Source organism: Sciurus vulgaris (assembly GCF_902686455.1).
Source record: "Sciurus vulgaris genome assembly, chromosome: 6".
Lineage (NCBI taxonomy): Eukaryota > Metazoa > Chordata > Mammalia > Rodentia > Sciuridae > Sciurus > Sciurus vulgaris.
In genome coordinates, this window is record NC_136466.1 from 140646470 (window position 1) to 140668751 (window position 22282).

General features: G+C 33.2%; 1 pseudogene across 1 annotated transcript; it reads right to left on the reverse strand.

Annotated features, from left to right (window-relative positions):
• Positions 1-11948: 11948 nt before the first annotated feature.
• LOC306663467 (heterogeneous nuclear ribonucleoproteins C1/C2-like) lies at positions 11949-13242 on the reverse strand (annotated as a pseudogene). Its single transcript has one exon. The product of its transcript is annotated as a heterogeneous nuclear ribonucleoproteins C1/C2-like (transcript).
• Positions 13243-22282: the final 9040 nt, after the last annotated feature.

The following is a 22282-nucleotide window of genomic DNA, read 5'->3' on the forward strand; positions in this document are numbered from 1 at the left end:
TACCACCTCAAAAAAATAAAATAAAATAAAATAAGCTTTGTCCTTTCATTAATCTTTCTTACCTATAATTAAGATTTTTCTCTGGATTTTATTATCTATGCCATTCATTTATGACCTAACTATATTATTTGTATTGTTTATCTATGCTGTATGCTTCTAAATCAAAGTCACATGTTATACTCCCAACTTTCACTGAACAATGTTATAGGGTAGGGCCCTTAAGAAATGCATTTCTGAAATCCGATTTCAACATAAAGTTATTTAAGGTTATAAATCTTCATGAAAGTTTAATTTTCATGGAATGTACACATATGTTGGATGTGGACAAAGTTAAACTATATGTGGTAATTTAATGCTAAACTAATCTAGACAAACATTGATTAAAACTGATTAGATGGAAAAATAGAAAATTAACTGAAAACGTAAAAGATCTACCTACAGTAGATGATGAAGGGAGACTTCTCATATTTAATTGTCCCTTTGCATAGATTGACTTATAGTCAAAAAGTGTCTGCTCTAGACCAGTGCTTTAAACTATATTGGTCATGAACCATTATATATCATGAAATTAATTTAGTGGGTTGTGACTAGCATTTTTTTATTTAAAATATAGAAAACTAAGAGTAAGTGTATGTTTTTTTTTTTTTTTTTTTTTGTCTCCCCCGCCATCCTTCTCGCTCTCATACTGCCCCCCCAAAGTATGTTTTTAAATAAAGATTTTGTGTGTGTGTGCTGCCTTGTAAAATATATTTCTTACTCTGGGTTTAAGGCAAAAAGGTAGATTTTTATATGTTTTATTTCAGCAGTTCATGTTTTCTACTGTTTAGTTTCTACAGTTCATGTTTTCCTTTACTCTTCCCTTTTAGAAAATGGAAAAAGAGGAATGTTAGAAATTTCTGATTGAAATCAGAAATGAATTTTAGAGGAAGCAGTAGGATATTTTAGTAATTTGATACTGGTGTAAGGAAGATGATTTTAAGATAAAGGGTAGAAAATAAAGTTAGGTTGTTGGTAAAAATGCCAAATATGGCTAAATTCTAAGGAGGAATTTTTTCTAGTGTACTACATTTGGTGCATTTAGATTTTTGACTTATTTATCTATTGTAGATTTTCTAATCTAACATTTCTGTTACAGCAAAACAATAAATGTGAGGCAAAAGATATTTCTATTTCATCCCAGCTAAAACAAGTGTTTATTAGTCACAGAGCAAAGCAAATTGCCATCTTTTACAGAGTAATTATAAGAACAGGTTGCTCCAAAAAATGACAGAAACACCTCCCCTGGGAGGCTGAGGCAGCAAGTTAACAAGTTCCATGCCACCCTCAGCAACTTAGCAAGACCCTGTCTCAAAATAAAAAATAAAAGGACTGGGGATCTAGCTCAGTGGTAAAGTGCCCCCGGGTTCAACCCCTAGTGCCAAATAAAAACGAAAAACTAGAAACAAACAAAAAGCCCAACAACTTTTTTTTTAAGGTTTTTCCCTCTAGTCAAAGTAAAAAAAAAAAAAAAAACAAAACATAATTTAAATATTGTTAACTCTCATTTGCCATCTAACTTATTCTATATATTTAAATAAGTGTATTTAAAATTATGTACAGGATTTAAAAGAAGGAAACTTAAGAATTGTGCACAGAATTTCAAAGGGAGGCATTATATTGTATGAGTGGAATGAAAAATATCTTACCAAAAAGAATAAAGTAAGGATTTTTTTATATTGAAATGTTCTAATAAAGTTCAAATATTACTGTCTCACTTTTTTTTTTTTTTTTTTTGGTGTGTGTAGATTTCAGTACTGTGCAGTCTATGTAAAAGCATTAATAAGAATTGTTTTCATACATGATGCCAGATCCCTTTAAGTGATAGATACATAAGTCCTAAGATTGTTAAAACCTTAGCTAGATACAAAAATTAGTAGAGAATTAGCATAAGAACTTCTAATTCAATTACTGAGCCAAAGCTTTTTACCCCAAATTTTCACCAATGCAATATATAACCTATTACACTAAGAAACAAATTATACTACTAAGCAGCAGGGGGAGCTAAATCAGTCTTTAAAAGTGGGAGTCCAAAAGGAAGACCACATGACTTCCTGTTTTGAATTTAACTGTTGTAGCAGCTGTTTTCTTTGAGTTTAGTCTACCAAAAAGCAAGCAAGGAGAGAAAGGCTACCAATGTGTCAAATGTGGGTGGGATGACAATTCTATGCAAGGAGAGACTGGCTACCAGTATATCAAATGTGGATAGGGTGGCAATTTTAAATGTCAAAATTAACCTGTGGAGAGTACATTGAAAAAAATATCTTACACTTCTGTTGCAATTAGGGACAGGCCAGAGAAGAATCTTTAGCATGAAAGTTCTTTAAAACCAGATGTTGAAAACTGAACAAGTAAAATATGCAAACATATATGATTTTCCTTCTATGGATGGTGAGATGTGAGAACAAAACAATCATTAAGCAAAGAAACTCAAATAGAAGTATAAAGGTAGGAATGTGTCAGTATAATAATCTAAGATGGAAAAACAGGAAACAATAACTTATAGTCATGATGAACTACAAACCAGATGTAATGGTGAACATTTTTAGTAATTCCATGTGTATTTAAAGTTGAAATTGGATTTCTGAAAGGCACATTTAAAATAATGTGTGTATAAATAAGTAGATTGAACTTATGTTAAATTTATATGCACTTAATCTAAGAAACATGGGATGTTTTGGTAGAAAATTATTACAGTAAAGTAAAATAGTGAAGTGATTTTTCACTATAAAATAGAATTGTTTCCACTGCCCTTTATAACTATTGCAAAGAATGTAATACCTTTTTTGTGAGAAATATTTAGAAGAATACAGTAGCTAAATAACTTCATTGTTAGTTTATTATTTTCTAGGAGCTTCAAAATGCCTCATAGAAAGACTGAATGAATAGATATGATCTCTTTATTATTATTTGAGGTTTGTAAAAGATCTAGATGCTAGCTAACTTTGTCAAAATAAAAATTAAATACCCAAGCATTTTTTAGTTAAATAATAAACAGAATTATAGTAGCGTAGTCCTTAGTCATTACAAGGTTTGTGGAAACACTGTCTAAATCAGGACAAAGGATCCAGGCAAGCTTTAGCCATATATATATTTACTCATGTGTTTATTCATTCCAAAAATCTATTTCTTGAGTACTTAGTATTTTCATAGGACATGAAGCGTATCTTCATTATGAATTAGACAAAATTCTTAAGTCCTGTTAAAAGATTTAATTTCATTGATATGTGACCAGACATACAAATTCAATATGCAACCACTAACACCAAGTAAAGGGTACCTAGAAGCAAATCATTAAGTAGTGTACTAAAAGGTAGGCTATAAACTTCTGGAAGGGAAGGGCAGTTCTTTTGTAATGCTACTGATGTTATTTTATATATTTGCATCTGGTGTCAAGTCAGTTCATGGCAATGATATCTGAAACAAATTCATCTCATATCAGTCCTAAAAGAATTTGCCAAAAAAGCAAAGCAACAAGTATTCCTACTTCTATTTCTATGCTTCCATTAAATATAAGTTGTGATAAATATGAACTATTAGAATTGTATGAACAGCCTGACCTTTTTAAATTATTTAAATTTTAAATTATTAAATTTGTTAATGTTTTCACACGTGGAAAAAATAGTTACTAATGATCTTTTAAAAATCGTGAATAAAGTAGAAATAATGTTACGAAGAACCATTTCCTTATTGATAAGTATAATGGGTTAATGCATATTAAAGTCCATTAAAAACTAATAATTTTGTCACTAAAGTAAAAATTCCAGAATTGAAAGCATATATAGTAAAATACTTCTGTTTTATCTAGGTTCTATTTAATAATCTAAGACTGACTATAACAATAAATTTACAACCAAAGGAAGGAAAGAAAAGAGCTCAATCCTTGTAGCTCAGACCTCTCCAGAGGAAGGATAGTAACATTAGGAAAAGCATCATCTGGTGAACAAAATCAAGTCAGAGAAGAGAATTTCTCTGCCCCTAACAAATTCAATACAAAAGTTTAGTCAGAAGTTTGTACCCACACACAAACATGGTATTAAATGTTGTTCTTTAGACATTTAAGATATTTTCTCTTTGGGAAAAAAAGCACAAAACCCCAAATTTCTTTAGTAGCCATCTTTCTGATTTATCAACTTTGTCTTCCACTGTTGAATTCAGTACTGTTTCTAAAGCACCTCTCTAATGTTAACTTTGTATTTCCTTCTTTCTAATTGTAACAACAATATTAGCTTTCTACAATACATTCAGATAATTCCTCCAGATCATATCTAAGCAAACTGTGTAACTTGCTTGACTAAGAAGTAGCTTTTATTATGAATTTGGAGGAGCTATAGTAGTACTTGACAATACTTTATAAATGTGAAAGTATTTTAAATTTAAACAACTTAACTGCACATCTTACAGACTTTTTAAAAATTTTTGAATGTCCACTTTGGCTAGGAGTTTAAAATTGATAATTCCTTATGTATAGTCACGTTAAATCTTTTGGGTTTTAAATCTACCTACAGTGTTGTTGTGAAACCTTTTTAAGAAATGCCTACCAGTAGGGCTGGGGAGATAGCTCAGTTGGCAGAGTGCTTGCCTGTGAAGCCTGAGGCTCTGGGTTCAATCCCCAGTACCACAAAAAAAAAAAAAAAAAAAAAAAAAAAGTACCAGAAAACTAGTTTGAAAACTATTTTGACCATAATAACTAAGTCTCTAATTTTCCTAGTGAAATTTTGAGTTTGTATATCCAAAGTTGGCACATAAGTTGTTCTTTAAGAGTGCACTACATTCTTAAAATTGTAAACTATAGATCATTTATCAGCATGTGCCCTGCACCTTTGTCCTGGAAACAGTGAATGTAAAATGAATAACCTGGTCTTTTTCCTCACATAACTCATAACCCAGAAGACTAGATCAAATGAATTTAAAACAGATAAACTATTAATTTGTATGAAAAGTTCTGTGAAAGTACCAAAGACACATGGATGTTTTGGAAAAAGTTTCACGAGAGGGATAAAATTTAACATTAGTGAAAGATAGGTAATTTTCCAGTTTAGGAAGGAAAGAAACCAGCCATTCTAAAGAGGGGGAGGAACATATAAAAACTTAGAGGTGCACTACAAAGTTTGTTTTATTTCATAATCTGAAACTCAGTTTGGATAGAATGCAGAGGCTGGGATCTGGTATTCCAGTCTAACAAGAGCTTGGATTTTATCCCACATAGGTAAATATGAAAAATTTGCATTGTAGAATAACTCTGCAAATTAACAGTGCAAATTAACTGCAAAAAAGTATTTAGTGATGTATGGTGGACCTGGAAATTTCATTCAGTTTAGAAATATATATCCAGCTGTTAAAAATTTCCATACTCTTTGACATAGTACTTTCTTGTAACTCTTGAAGTGGCTATATTGCTTTTGTAATTTCAATTAAAACAGGAAGAAATTTAGGCAGCTGCATGAAGGAATGACAAAATGTGAAAAAGGATGGAGAAGGATGAATCAAAACAAATGTTCAAGTCAGGTGCAAAAAAGGATGAAAGAGGATTTAATTAGAAAACATTGTTCAAGTGAGGTTTGACGACGTGACTGTGGAAATGGCTGACAAAAGGGGGGTGGACTTGAAAGAAAGTAGAATTAAAAATACTTGAAGCAATGACTACATAAGATGAGAGGAAGGATGGGGAGTCAAGTATTACTGTCAGTTTAGGCTGTTTTCTAGATGGACACGGTACCATTAAGTGAAATAAGAGAGTTAGAAGAAAATGTAGCTGAAAGCAGAGAGGAGTAGAATAATTTGGATTTGGGGTGAGTTAAATTTGAGATGCCCATTGACTCCCAGTTAGAAATGTGTAGTTAGGTAGAAATGTGGGTGAATATTGGGGAAATGTAGCTAGATGAGTTACCTTTTTAAAGGTGATAATTGAAGTCAAAGAGTTGAACTCAGGAGAAGTTTATAGAACAAAAAAGAGTCAAAAAATTTTAAGGAGCATTAAGGAAAACAAGATACCACAGTTTTTTCTGTTGTTTAATAGTCTACCACTTTCTCCCTAAAACATTCAAGAAAACCTTTTTTATTTACAAGATGTATTTAATCAAAACAGAAGCTGGGCTCTAAAATCAACCTATAAAAATCTTATATTTATCTAACCCTGAGAGTTACTAATTTACTATGTCTTGTATCTTATTTGAAAGTGGGAGGATAGGAAAACAAGTTGATTTCTTAAGAGAATAAGAGAAAAGGTAATGACATTTTATTTTAAGTAGCAAATTCTTACTAAATAATACTTTTAGCCCAGATCAAGAACGTTTAGTTACAGGTTCCAAGCTTTCCAAGTTGTTTACTGTAGCCCCAGGGGCCAATGCCAATCCAATCCATGCATCTACCTGACTATTCCTGCAGCTTCACTTTTATTACTCCTTAACCCTGTTCTCTTCCTGTCAGCCCTCTCGTAATAGCTAATGGTAAGATAGAAACTACCATGAAAGAATGGAAGTGAAGATAATGCCATACTTCTGAGGTTTCCATGTTTTTCAGTAGGGAATCACAAACAGTCAAAAAATCTGTGGGCCACATATATTTAAATCATGATAATAATGGAACTGAAGTCTATTCACTATTCAAAAGTGTTTAGTTCCATAGAATTACAAAGCAGTGTCCAAATAATCAGCTTTATTAATATAAAGTTACAAAATCATGGAACAAATACTCGTTGATTAATTTGGAAGTCAGTCAGAATACTTTTATATAACCACTCAAGAACCCAGGGCAGTTAACAGGTGATGCTAGGACAACTAGACAGCCACATGCAAAAGACTAGTACCCTACTTCATACCATTTGCAAAAATTAAGGTGTATCAATGATCTATGTATAAAAGCAAACCCTATAAAATGTCTATAAGAAAACATGGAGTGGGGCTGGGGATATAGCTCAGTTGCTAGAGTGCTTGCGAGAGGACCTAGGTTCAATACCCAGCACTGAAAAGAAAAAAAAAAAAAAAAGGAAAAGAAAACATGGAGGGGCTGGGGTTGTAGCTCAGGGCTAGAATGCTTGCCTCTAATGTGTGAGGCACTGGGTTCAATCCTCAGCACCACATAAAAATAAAATAAATAAAGGTATTGTGTCCATCTACAACTAAAAAACAAATTTTTAAAAAAGAAAACATGGAGGTAGGCTGGGCGCAGTGACACAGGCCTGTAATTCCAGCCTCTTGGAAGACTGAGGCAGAAAAATCGCAAGTTTGAGGCTAGCCTCATCAATTTAGTGAGATCCTGCCTCAAAATAAAAAGGACTGGGGATGCAGTTCAATGGTAAAGCATCTCTGGGTTCAATTCCCGGGCTAGGCCACTCTCTCCCTCCCAGCCCCTGGAAAACAAAACAAAACAAAAAAATCATCATGGTGGTAAGACCTTGAATTTGGTAACTAATTCTTTATTTTCTATCCCCCTCCTCCCCAGTGCTGGGGATTGAATCCAAGAGTATTCTACCACTAAGTTACATCCCCAGCCTTTTAATTTTTTTTACTTTTTATTTTGAGAAAGGGTCTTGTTGACTTGCCCAGGTTAGCCTTGAACTCACAATCCTCCTGAGTAGCTGGTAAAGGATTCTTAGATGTGAAAACAAAAGCATTAACTACTAAAAACCAGCCAACCAACCCATAAACAGGACTTCATCAAAATTTAAAACTTCTGTGCTTCAAGAGACAGCATCAAGAGAAAAGTGAAAATGAAAAACCTAAGGAATAGGAAAAAACACCTGCAAATCACATATCTGATAAGAGATCTGTATTTATAATGAATTTTTAAACTCAGTAACTCATAGCCCAACTTAAAAACAGATGAATATGAGTAGACTTTTTCCAAAGAAGAAATACAAATGGCTAATAAACACATGAAAAGATGTTTAACATCATTGTCAGAAGGGAATACCACTTCATACCCACTACAATAGCCAGAACTAAAGGTCAGATAACATACTGGCAAAGAGGAGGAGAAATTGGAGCTCTCATATACTGCTAATAGGAACGGAAAATGGCATGGCTACTTTGGAAAATAGCCTGGCAGTTCCTCAAATCATTAAACTTCTTGTTACCATGTGACACAGCAATTCTAGGTATATATTCAAGAGAAATAAAAACATGTCCACACAGAAATTTGTACACAATTGATTACTGCAGTATTCAGAATCACCAGAAGATGAAAAAAACTCAAATGTCCATCAACAGACAAATACATAAATAAAAGGGGGAGATGTACATACCATGGTATATTGTTTGACTAAAAAAACAATTAAGTACTGATACATGCTGCAACATGAATGAATCCTGAAAGAAAAGTGGAAGAAGCCAGTCATAAAAGATCATATACTCTATGATTGCTTCCATATGAATTGGTAGAAGAGACCTGTATAAATGGAACAGGGAATTCTATCACAGACAGAAAGTAGATTAGTGGCTGCTTAAAGCAGGGGTTCAGGTACTCTTTTTGAAATGATGAAAATGTTCTAAAATTGACTGTAGCAATGGTCGTACATATCTATGAATATACTAAAAACTAGTGACTTGCATACTTTTAATGAGCAAATTGTACATTATGTGAATTCTATCTCAATAAAGCTGTTTTAAAAGCAAAACAAAACTGGGACTACGTATAGACAAGAACCCATCTTAATTCGCAGTCCAGGTTTACATTACTGAAAGTGGCTCTTAGATTTGATTTCCATAGTTCAAGCAAAAGAATATATATTAAAAGAGTTGGAAGACTAAAATATTGCAAGAATTTGGCCAAACACCCAGACATTTCAGAATAGTAATGTGTGTTGTGTGTATTCATCTTAAAAATTTCAGGGATACTACTGGTTTTCATTGAATATAGTTTGCTTTCAGCTTAATCAGTCGCTCTTGAAGTACAGTCATATTGACAAGGCAGATGTTTAGAAAATTCAAACACATCAGCTGCAAAAACTTAAAGCATAATTCATGCTAATGAAAATTTGTAAATTTCTTTTGAAATTTGGGTTTTATTTCTACTAAATAGCTCAGCAGTTCTTTAAATTCTATGATTCCAGTTAGCACAGGGCAGTGCTGGCATGGAACATGAATGTACATGGCAAGTAACAACTACCCCTTACCCATCTTCTGATTTAAATATTAATAACTATAGTTGTTTCACAAACTCATCAGTTCTCTTGCTTTTTTCTCTGCAGTTTCAAGTTCGGTTTATGAACATATCTTGCTTACAACATCAAACAGAAAATATAATCATGCTATATTTGAGTTTAAACAAATTTGGGTCCTTTCCCCAAAGTTTAGATTCTGAAGTATCATCAGTGTAGCTTTATTCAACATTTCCACAATGTAGTCATCTTACTTCACTAAAATAAACTGAATCCAATGCATGTAAAATGCATGCGTGTGTGTATATATAACAAAATAACTGTAAAATAACAAAATACTGTAAAATGACAACAGTAACAAAATACTTAGAATAAGTCTAACAGGAAAGGTGTGCAATATATATAAAGAAATGTATAAAACTTCATAGTGAGAGCTAAAGCAAATTGGAAGAAAGAAACCGTTCTCAGATTTATTTATTGTTTTTTATTAAATGAAAAAGATTCTAAATTAATATTGAATAACAGGTGAAAATAGACAAAGATCTTCCAAAAAAAGAATTATGGGTGGAGAAGATATGTCTCTCTAAATATTAAAACACATTGTAAAGCTAAAATAATTGTAACATTGCTGACAGTTAGAAGTCCAAGTATGTCATAAGTCAAAGAACAGGAATAGATTTTAACGTATGATATTGGTAAGTGGCTTTTTTATAAAATTCAGTTTTGTTCAAGCCAAAAACGGTTTTGTTCAAACCATAAACCTAGAATTCTTCTTTAATCTTTCTTTCATCCTCTCTATACACCACCAAGTCAATCAGTCATCAAATCTTTTTTGTGTGTGTTTGTGTGGGTGCTAGGGATTGAACCCAGGAGGACCTCAAGAATGTCAAGCCAGGACTCTACCATCAAGTTACATCCCCAGGTTTCGTTTTGTCTTGTCAATATCTGTGGAAGCTGTCCACTTAACCTTGGTCCCCAACAACACTAACTTGGTGATTGGTTATTATTGTTCACTAAAATAAATTGCAGATGAAGTTCTAAGTTGTTTAATATAAAGATAAAATGAATAATTTAAAATTATAGGTTATTAGGGTAAATTAATTGGAAAGATGAACTGACTTTTCAAACAAGTATTTTGGAAGAACTCATCGGAAAATAATGTATGACTTAAAGAAATAAAAAGTTAAATGTTTACCAATTGAATGCTTTATAAAAAATATATATCATGTTCAAAAGATATTAAATTATAGGAGAATAAGCATATAACATGGTATAAAAAATCAGAAAAGAAATAATATACTGTAATGCTAATTTTGTCATTAAAATTGGTTAGAAAGAACTACACCAAAATGTTATCTCTGGCAAGGGGGCTTAAAAGTAATTAATTTTTTTCCTCATAAGTTCTTTTTTCACAAAAAATTTTTTAATTGTCCATGGACCTTTATTTACGTGTGCTGCTGAGAATCAAACCCAGTGCCTCACACATGCTAGGCAAGCACTCTACCACTGAGCCACAACCCTAGCCCTTGTAAATTCTTTATGTATTCAAACATTATATAGTTGACCAAGAACAACCAATCAAAAGATACACACTTTTCAAATTACTAAAGAATTACTCTGAAATATTGTTGAGTCTAGATAGATCATTTTATCAAAGTTTTATGGAATGAAATTTCTAGATTTTATAACCTAATTAGAACTTAAAAGTGATTAAAATTATCTAGCTCATTTTAGTCGACTAATAGAATCCTGAGACTAAAGTATAACCAAAAAATTCTTACATGGAAACTGAATACTCCATTAAGTACTAAAATCTTACTTCCATAATAATTTAAAGAATCTAACCTAATAATTATGTTCATAGCATTGAAGTGATGTGAACCCATTAATGTACAATACATTATATTAATCAGTTAAGTCAGAAAACACACAGGGTGATCTCAGCAGATGCCCAATAGGTAATCAATCAATGTCCATTCCTTATAAATCATCTTGGGGAAAAATAAAAACCAGTGCAATGGAAAATTATTCAATAAATGATACTGTAAAAACTGGACATTTTTGAAATCTTTTCAGTGTCTCACTTATCACCTACCAAATTTCATATACTTTAAAGAATTATAGTAAAAAAATAGTTTAAATCTAAAACACAGGAATTGATACCAAATTTTGAATAAGTAAGAATTTCATAGCTTCAAAAGTGAACATTTTTAAAGAGTAAATATGGATAAACTAAGTTTCAATATTCACAATTATAGGTCAATGAATCCAGTATTTCTTGGATTAATGATCAAATATAATCTGAATTTTAAATGAAATTTCTGTTGTGATATAAGCAAAGCAGACCTTTAAATTAAGTGATAAATCAGAGATTTTCTTCACTTGTTTCTTAGTAGTTTGTGTAGGAAATACACACATACACACACACACACATACACATACATACATATTACATTCAAAGAGTCATGCACTGCATAAAATGTTTTGGTCAGTGATAGACTGTATACACATAGGTGGTTTCATAAGATCATAACAGGGCTGAAAAATTTCTATTGCCTACTAATTTTGCAGTGCTTTTTCTGTTTAGATATGTTTAGATACAACACTTACCACTGTGTTATAACTGTCCACAGTATTCATGCAGTATAGTAACATGCTGTATAGATTTGTAGTCTAGGAACAATAGGCTCTACCTAGAGCCTAAAGGCTATAATATCTAGCTAGCTTCATGTAAGTATACTAAAAATGTCTAATGAAGTAAATATCACAACGTGACGGTCATTAAGTGACTTATTACTGTACTAATATATTCTTAATATATTTTGCTTTTCCCTCCCAAAGTATCTGTTCCCTTAACTCTGCTTGTGGTTTCAGCAAAAAACACAGGCTCATCTTTCTTCAGGGAGCAGCTGTTCTGCTTCTCTTCTGACTTAGCATTCTTAATTTCTGCTGCTTGTTTGCTCTGTTCTTTTTCAATTTTTTTCCCAGGCTTTCCAGTAGAAAATTCACATTTTGTTTTATTTGGGTCATCTCCTTCTTAATGGCCTGAAGGTCATCTCCTTTTAACTTTCCAGACTTGGAAGAAGATCCCTGCTGTCCACTCTTAAAATTGAAGCCACTTTTGCCCAGCATGTTTCTCAATACATGCTGGCATTTAGAAGGCACTAGACCCCTAGCAATAGAGGAGGAGGAGGAACAATGCTCGCTGGGTGACTGTATCCTATCATAATAATCCCATTGAAAGTCATACTCCATGTCAAAAGAGGAGCCATACATATCCACTGCAGATTGTTTCACACCTGCTTTTCCTCTGCTCACTTTTGGCTCTGCAGTCAGAATAGTATCTAAAGTCTGACCAATAATCATTCTGTCATCCTCTCCTGCTACAGTAGCCAGGGCGTTTCTCTCATTAACATACTGCACCAAGGCAAAGCTTATGGACAGAGCAACCCACTTGGAGAAGATTGCCTCCACATCAGTCTTCTTGACCACAAGAGGGTTGACTTGTCCAGTGAATACATGTGAGTTTGTGGAGCATGGATCTGTCTTTGTTAGAATCATATTTGATGATAAAGTTCTTCACAAAGCCAAAAAGAAAAAAGAAAAAAAGTAGGTGAATTAAAAAAACAAACAAACAAACAAACAAACAAAAAACCTCACAGGAGCAGGGAAGAAGAGATTTGATTCTGAATCTCCTACTCTCAGGTTCTATGTGAAGAGGTCAGCAAGATGGCAGCAACAGCCATCTTCCTCTCTTCACAAAATGATACATCTTTAAATTTAAAAAGGAACTTGTGCAAATTTAAGTAATTTATTCAGATTTTTGTTTTTTCAGTGTGGGGGAATGAACCCAGGGCCTCAAGCCCATTAGGTAAGTGCTCTACTACTGAGCTACATCCCCAGCCCAGCACATTTTTTTTTTTTAAGATGAAGTGATAGGATTTATATGGAAGAAGAAATATAATGACAGTAATAGGTGAATTTAGGGTCTAGCAGCAAATTTTATACCCTAAAATGTTATTTTTATGTCTAGTCTTTGCTATTGGCAGTTTGAAACTTCATTTCTATGTGAAGTATATAATTTCATAAATACAACCTTGGAAATTTAGATCTAAATCTAAATTGATAAAATCTAAATCTTATTGATAGGACTTGAGATGATAATTAGGAGTCTTAGCACCTAATCAGCAACTACTTATGTCAAAAGAGTAAATATCCTAATATAAAAGGAGTTCTCTCTTGGTAACAGTACTTTTAGTTACTTTTATTTTCTTCTTTTTCACCTCTATTTTCTAACTTTCTATAATAAATATGAATCACATTGATAATAAGGAAAAATTACAAGTTTTCATTTAAAAATATTTTGTGGAGAAAGCAAAATAAAAAAGTTGCAAACATTTGAGGAAAAAAAAGAACGCTAGCTATAGACCACATTGGAAACAAAGGCAGTTTGTTTACAGCACTCACCTTTTCTCTACTCTAAATTCTTCCTCCATTCTCTCTGTATCCTGGTAACTAATCAGCACCATCTCCTGTTAATACCATTACCTGAGTTTGGCCTCTATGGAGTGAAATATTCTTTGTTCTTTTCCCTAATCTGTCACTCTCTCTTCTGCTACCTCTTGATTGATAAATGAACTCTGACCAATTACAGTAGAATTTAAGTTCATTTCTATTAGATTATTACCCTGATATAAGAAACCAAACAACAGGGGGTGATGGCACAAGCCTGTAATTCTAGTGATTTCGGAGGCTAAAGGAGGATGATTACAAGTCCAAGGCCAGCCTGAGCAACTAAGAACCAGTTTCAACAACAACATCAAAAACAAAACCAAAAGGAACAAACAAACAAAAATGTTTTAACAAAGATTGGAGATTGTGCTCAGTGGTGGAGAACCCCTGCGTTTTATCCTCAGTACTGCAAGAAAGAGAGAGAGAAACCAATACAGAGTGGAATGAAACAAATTGACATGAGTGAGTCAGTCTCTCTCTGACACACACAAGTACCAAACCATGCAAAATCATCTGTTCAAAGGAAACAATACCATTGCTCTTAACCAGCTTTGAAGACGTTTTCATCTTTTCTATAGTGAGAAGTAATTAGGGGTAACATAAAAAAATCACACCCTGTATTATTTGTACTTTACTTATTTATAAATACGCATATCAGCTTTTTTATCTTACGGTTTATTATGTAGTTCAGTCATTCTCAATTAAACTAATATTTCATTACAAAGGCTAAAGTTAAAGGTGCCCCTTTGGGCACTATTACAAAAAAGAGCAGATCTAAAAAGATTGTGATATGCAGGAATGGTCCCTTATGCCGATATTTGGCTGGAAATTTCCTCTTTGTATAGGTTGCCTAATCCAGAACCAGTACTTTGGATTACACACATTGCTTTTACTAAGGATTAGGGCATGAGGTAGTATCAGATGAGAGGGCTGAAAGGAAGACCTGAAAATGTGGCCTTTTTGTTTATTCAGACATACTGGGAAGCAGTGTTGGTTAAGAAACTGGATGTTGCAGTTCCTATTCCACAAGTCAATTAGTATTCTAAGTCCCAGTTCCTTCATCTGAAATTAGAAATCATAGTTGTGGTTAACTCATATGGCTAAGGTAAGAACTAAAGGTGACAATACCTGTAAAGTTTTAGTACAGTGACTGGCATATAATCAATTCTAAATAAATGGTTAGTATTGGTAAGTTTGAATTCTGACTCTGATATTAAGCAAAATACCCCAAAATAGCTCAATGTGCATATTTTTTAAATGCTGCCTACCTCATAGGACTGATTTTACTAAATAATATTTTTTAAATCCTTAGATACCACTTGGGAATTAAAAAAAAAAAAACAACACATTTTCGGTCTTAAATTTCCTCCCTCCTTTCTAAAAAAATTTAAGTTACCAGTTAACTTTTCAGATTTTTCTGAAACTTTTCATATTACTGAAATTAAAAACCAAGAAATATCCTTGGCTTTAGTAAGAAACTAATATGCTGTGACTAAAGTGTTGTAAGTTGGTATCTATTTCACTGATGAATAAACTGCTTGAAAATGATTGGCCCAAGTCAGAGAATTTATAGAAAGGTGAAAAACAGGATGGATAAATCCTAACAACTCACCATCACACAAAACAAAAACCTCAGACTATATACATGACTACTTAAACCCAATTTTTCACAAAAATAGTATATATACTATATAGCACTATTGGTTATTGTTTATTATATGTTCTAGAAAAAATATTATTAATATTCTTAAGACCGTATTTGCTTTGAAAGAAAGGATTTAAACAATACTTTTCACATCTTCAATTGTGCATGGGGAGGGGAGAATAGAGTAAGAAAACAGTCTCAATCCCAATGTCTACATTTTAATTTTGGTTCTACCACGGACTAATGATGTGATCACTTCAAGTTAATCTTTTTGGTTAAATTGTTTCAACTGAAAAATGAGAGAAATGAGTAACTTCTAAGGTTCTTAAAGGCAACATGGTACTGCAGAAAAAGCATGGACTTAGGAGTAACATTTGGGTTCACATCCTTCTTAATTTCTGTATTTTTGAGCAAATTAATCTCCTGAAATGAGATTTCGTTAGGTTTTTCAGTGAAAAGTTAATCAGATAAGGAATGTAGAGTCCCAGGCACACAGTAGGCGCTGAGAATCCATTCCTCCCTGATGGACCTACATTTTTTCTTGGTCCTTGTAAAAATCCTCTAGAGATTTTCTCTTTGGACTCGGCTTCAACTAAAGTGGCCAAAAAGTCTGGGAACGTGGAATTTTTTTCTTTAAACATTAAAGTTTATAAAAATCAAAATATATTTAATGAGTACTCTTCCCTGAAAATAAACAAACCAGGGTTGTCCGGGTAAATCCAAGGTGCACGATTTTTCTCCTACTATTGTCCACAACCACCTTGTCAGGAATCTAAAATATCTGGGATACAGAGCTTCAAAGCAGATTACATTTATATTTCAGGGCACCCCACGTGCCCTCTGTCCCTGACCACCTGCACCCCTGAGGTTCCAGGTCCAGAACCAAGCATTTCCGTGAACTGTTATAGCGTTGGAGAATTCACAAAGAGGAACGGAGAGAATGCTTGTATATCTGGAAGGAAACACATTGATAAGGTCTTGATGTTTTCAGAGGTTACCTTATTATTAAAAAAGCGGGGGAAATGTGTGCCGCCTCTTACCTGAGCGGGAAGCCTCGGATTAATCCATTCTTCCCAGAGAGTTCTTTTTTTAATAAGGAAGAAAATTTCAATTTCAAAATGTCAATCCTGACTCACTTATATTAATGCACAGGTCTGTTTATTGAAATTTTCTCTACTGGTTACACGGGGGATAGTGAGGTTCTTTTACTGAATATGGGGTTAAATAAGCTCTAATTCTAAGAACCACCCCCGCCGCTCCGGGAAAATGGAACAGTCCACTGGCGGTGCTTGTGGTCCAGGATCAGCTCAATCAAGCTCGGCGGTGGCGCCCTGGCTGCGTGTGGCTGTGTGCACGGTTCTGTGTGCGTGTTAGGGCATGGAGGGTAAAGGACTGTACAGTATCCTACAGCGAAGACTTATTTTCCCATTTAAAGAGTTGTCTCACACTAGTGGCTTTTAAAATGTAAATAACGACAAAAAGAGGAAAATTTCTAGAAATTTAGAATTGGCGTTAACGTATTCAGATTATAAAAAAATAACCGGTTTTATTTTTACATAATTGACGGTACAAGTTAAGTGGATTAAAATGAATACTAGGTATAAGGCAGTAGATGCAAAGATTGTGAAAAATAACGTGAAGTATATTTTTCAAAAAAAGACTATCTTTTTCTGATTTTAATTATAGTATCTCATCATTGCTTTAAAAATTAGCACAATTCACAAGTGCATAAGAGAAAGTAAAATCTCTAGCAGTCATGGCTCAAAGATAGCTGGTGCTAAAATTTTGTCAATTTTTTAACTACATAACTGAATCATTTTTACATAACTGAATCATTCTATATGCCCTCTGTCTTGTATACTGGTTTCTAGTGAAATAATAGTTTCTGTACATCTAATGTCAATAAATATAGAGCTACATTATTTTTACACAACGAGATAGTGTAGTTGAACAGTAAGTTATTTAACACAACCCTGTTAAACAAGATGGTTTCCAAATTTCTAAAATACGTACAAATAGTACTATAGAGAGTGCCCTTGTAAATATATCTTTGAATACTTACTTGTAGGTTATCTCCTAGGGATACATTTCTAGAAGTGGAATTGCTGAATCAAAAAAAAAAATGTGTCTATTTAAAAATTTAGTACATATTTTCAAACTGCCCTCCAGAAACATGCTATCAGTTTACAGTTCCACAAAGTACTAGAGATATTCATTTCTAGTACACATCACTATTATAAATCCTTTGCATCTTTGACAAGCCAAAAGGCTTTTCCCCTCCCTTCCTCTTTTTCTCCCTCCCTCCCTCCCTTCCTTCCTTTTATTTTTGGTGCCTTTCCTTTATTATTAAGTTGAAAAATCTTTTCTTAACTTACTTTCCATTTTCATTTCATCTTCTGATATTGTTCATGTTGTTATGTATTTTTATTAGGATAGTCATCTACCTCTTACATTTATCAGAACTCTGTATATTATGAATATTAAACTTATTCATAGTAACAAATATAAACAGTTTGCCCAATTTATTTGCCTTTCCATTTTTCTTATTGGGTACTTTAGACATGTTTATGTAAAGTGCTCCAATTTGTATATTTTTAAAACCATATCATTTAATTATAGAATTGTATTTTAATTATAAGAATATAGTGAATTGTGAAGTAATGCCCTTCCTCAGGTTGTCAGCTTGACCAACTTCTGAAGTATGTCATGGTAGGTAATCTGATTTACTTATCATCTGTTCTCAGTGTAGTTAAATGTCTTCCCATTAAAATTTTATTACAATATCACAACCTAACAATATTCTAACCAGAAAGAGTTACCCTGCTCTAAGAGTTAATTGCATACAATGAGAATCATATTCCTATCAGTTCATTTTCCCAGATGCTAAAACCTTCACTCAGATTCTAGACTGCTCAAGAAAGGCATCCACTCTGAAACCTCCAGCACCAGAAATGTATACCAGGTCTTAGGACCTCTCACAACAATTATTATATTCTAACAATCATTACCTTGTGTGCCTCATTGACTTAGGGTGTTAACAGTTACTATCAACTGGCACTGTTTTAGCTAGCACCTCTGCAAAATTGTTTTATAAAAACCTTTTCCTTCTTTTGACTTTGAAAGAGATTATTGGGTCAAAGGATATAAACACATAAAACTCTTGTTACCTGGTGCCATTTTGTTCTACAAATGGACAATACCACTAATGTTGTATATTCATTCCATTTCAAATTTATCAATTTTTGAATGTTATTAATAAATATTTTGTTAAATTTGATAAGCATAAAAGGGAAGTTTATTACAGTTTTTTGTTTGTTTGTCCTCGGGATGGAACCAGGGCCTCATGCATGCCAAGTAAGCACTGTCACTGAATCATATCCCCAACCCATTATTACAATTTTAATATGTATATCTTTGATTTCTCCATGCTTTAGTTTGCTGTTTTCTTTGTGTATATTTCGAATGAATTTTTTAAAAAACTAATGATAAAATTTGACTTTTAGAGGGGTTGCAAGGAAAAAAATTAATCATGATAAAATTTGCTCCATATTCATAGAGATTTTGAAAAGGTAGAAAAGACTGAAATAATCCCATTTAAAAAAAAAAACAAAATACATTATTTTGAGTGGAAAATAAATATAGTCTATCATAGATCTCTACATTCACTCTCCATTAATCTTTAAAGGCATTCCACATAGATAATCAAATTTAGAATTGGGCCTAAAATGTGTTTGATTTCCATGCTGCCACTAGAATGATCTTTTAAAAGCACAAGCTTAAAACCACTTACATAAATCCTCCATCTTTAATGTTGCTTTTCAGCCCTTCCATGATCTGATGTCTTTCTTCTCCTCTGGCAAGGGTTACTTTAATGCTGGCCTTCTTTTAGTTCAGGAAATCTGCTGTCTTTAGTACCCCATCCATCTCTATTTCCTCTGCCTAAAAGTTTCTTCTGCAATCAATTCATTCTTCAGGGATGCCTTGAAACATTTTTTTAGTTTGCTGTAGACAGTCAGGGAAGAATCTCTAAAGGATATTGGATAACATCCTTTAGATGTTCCAACACAGCATGGTGGAATGACTAATTCACAATAACCTATCATATGTTTTATGAAGACCTAAAAGAGAGAATTTCAGAGTCTTCAAACATAAAGAAATGATAAGCTGGAACTAATTACCTGATTTGATTAGCGCATGCTATGTGCATGTATTGAAATGTGCTATTATCCTATTAACATATACAATTAATACACATTCATCAAAAATGGCAAAAATGCAGCAATCATTATAATTAAGCAATATTAAATATTAAATGCAGCAATATTATAATTCAGATAAATAATATAGAAAAACATAATGTGGGTCTCTTCCAAGGAACCTCATGCAAATGAGGAGACTTGAAACCTAAGTTTTACCGTAAATTCACCTCTGGGTGTAGTAATACTTCCTAACCTCTACTTTATTCTTTAGGGGCTATTAGACTAGCTATTCTATGCATTAGGTAGGTCACAGCAATACATTTTTCTTGAGTTATTACCTTTTTCCTTAAGCGTAGTAATTACATTTAAAAAACACATCTTATAATGAGTTCATGGCATTCTCCAGTAAAAGTAGTTCAGTGCTTATATGTGAGAAGAAGGGTCAGTGAGACAAATTTTGTGGTCATTGACAGATGTTTGTTAGTTGTTAGATACTCACTATAATATATACTTCTAAAAAGAGAGTCAACCATTTGATTATGGAGAAGATTCTCAAGGGAAGTGGGGTGAGTAGAAGGCAGGATATGTTCTTGGAGAGGAGATGGAAGAAGGATGGACATGTTCCATCTACTTTGTGATTTTTCTGGATTAGCCTGGGACCAAAGATCATATTATAAGCATAATTTTTCTATACTATATAAAAAATTTTACTATTGAAAATATACTGTATAGTATCTTATAGTAAAAAACTACAGTATATTTTCTATAGCATATGATATATTTATATTATTTTACTTTTCAAATGCTTTAATTATATCTGTTGATTAAAAAATATTCTATTTTGTAGATCAAAGTAAAATAAATCTCTAATGGGCATTCATCTTGAGAATCTATATATTTATGGTAAATATATATTGCCTCTCACCTGGGTGTGGTGCACACCTGTAATCCCAGCAACTCAGGAGGCTGAGACGGGAGGACCACAAGTTCGAGGCCAGCCTCAGCAATAAAAAATAAAAAATGACTCAAAATAAAAAATAAAAAATGACTCAAAATAAAAAATGAAAAAGGGTTAAGGATTTAGCTCAATGCTAGAGTACCACTGAGCTCAATCCTCAGTATGTAATATTAATAATTACAAAAATTTCAAAATTTTTATTATTTATTTAACGAATAAATAACTAAACTATTTATTCATATAACAAATATTTATTTAACACCTAACATTTATTGAGAAATGATTTTAAAGCTAGGATGTAATGCAAACAAGAATTTATATTCTTGCAAGTGAAACTAGTAAATAAATAAAGAACAAATAAATATTGAATATACAAGTGTGATAAAGTGCTGTGAAGGAAAAATAAAGGAGATAGAGAACATTGACCCCTGTCAGGGCAAGACTTGTCTGTGGAGATAGCATTTGAGGAGAGATGTGAATGACGGAGGGGCGAACCATGAGAATGTCTGGGGAGCTGTTTTCTAAGAAGATGGAAAACAAGGTGAGTAGGAGGTTTGCACGCTGTAGGCACAGCAAGATGCTTGTTTTGTTTCAGGAAAATTGAAACAAATGACAAATCCCTGTCCTCCCAGAACTTACATCATAGTGGAGGAGGAGACAAGTGAAATGAATAAACCATCACATAAACATATGTCTGGTGGCGATAAGTGCTTGGAAAGAGCAGATCAGTAGGAGGAGGAGGAGAAAGGAGTGCTATGTTGGATAAGGGGGTGAAAGATGGCTTCTTAGAGGAGATAATTTTGAGCTGGACTCTTAATAAAGGTGGGGCGTGCAAGTACGCAGATAATGAGGAAGAGTGTTATAGGCAGAACAGGGAGTGCAAGGGTCCTGAGATGCTTAGAGAAGAGCGAGTCTGGAGGAGGTTTAGAAAACTGGGAATTGGTAGGAGTTTAGGTCAGCTTCATAGCCAGGGGCAAAACTGCTTGAGGCTTATTTGTCTTTAGACTTACCATCTCAGTGAGAAGGGGTAGGTGGTATAGAGCAGAGAAGTAACACAGTCTGATTTACATTTTAGAAGGGTAGCTCCTCCTGCTGTGTTGAGGGCACATGGAAGGCAGCTGGGAAAACAGAAGTTACTGAGGTACTCTAAGTGAGAGGAAAAGGCATTTGGAGTACTGAAGGTGTGGTAGAAAAGCTCAGTTTGGATATATCCCACATTCTGAAGGTAGAACGGACAAGTAAAAAATGGATTAACTGGAAGTGCAAGAGAATAAGTATCAATTGGAAACCATTTCAAAAATGTAGATGGGATTATGTATTTACAAATGTGATTATTTGAAATGCTTACATTTTAATTATTTGAAGATGTTATTAATTCAAATATAGATTCGATTAATCCATTCAGCTAAGTTCCTTTAAATGTGAACTTTTGATTGAAAGAAAAATGTGAAAAATAATTCTCGTTTCAGCTTTTAGTTAGCATCTGGACATACTGGTAACCGTTGGCCACAAATTCACCAAATATTTATTGAACTTACCACTGTATTAAAAATCAAGGATGCAAGATCAATAAGATACTGATCTGGAGTCATGTTCAATCTTCAAAATTACTATTATTCTTCAGTATGTACTCTGATATTATTATACCCATGCTAGAGCTCATGACATAGTAGTATATCATATCAGTGTATATTTCTTAAAACTAAGAATGTTCCCTATTATAATGCTTATGTGGGAAAATAGGTTTCCTTACACGGTGACTTTGTTGTTACAGCCTTTATTTATGAATTGTTCTAATTTTTATAGTATATAATTTGACTCCTGGGATTTCT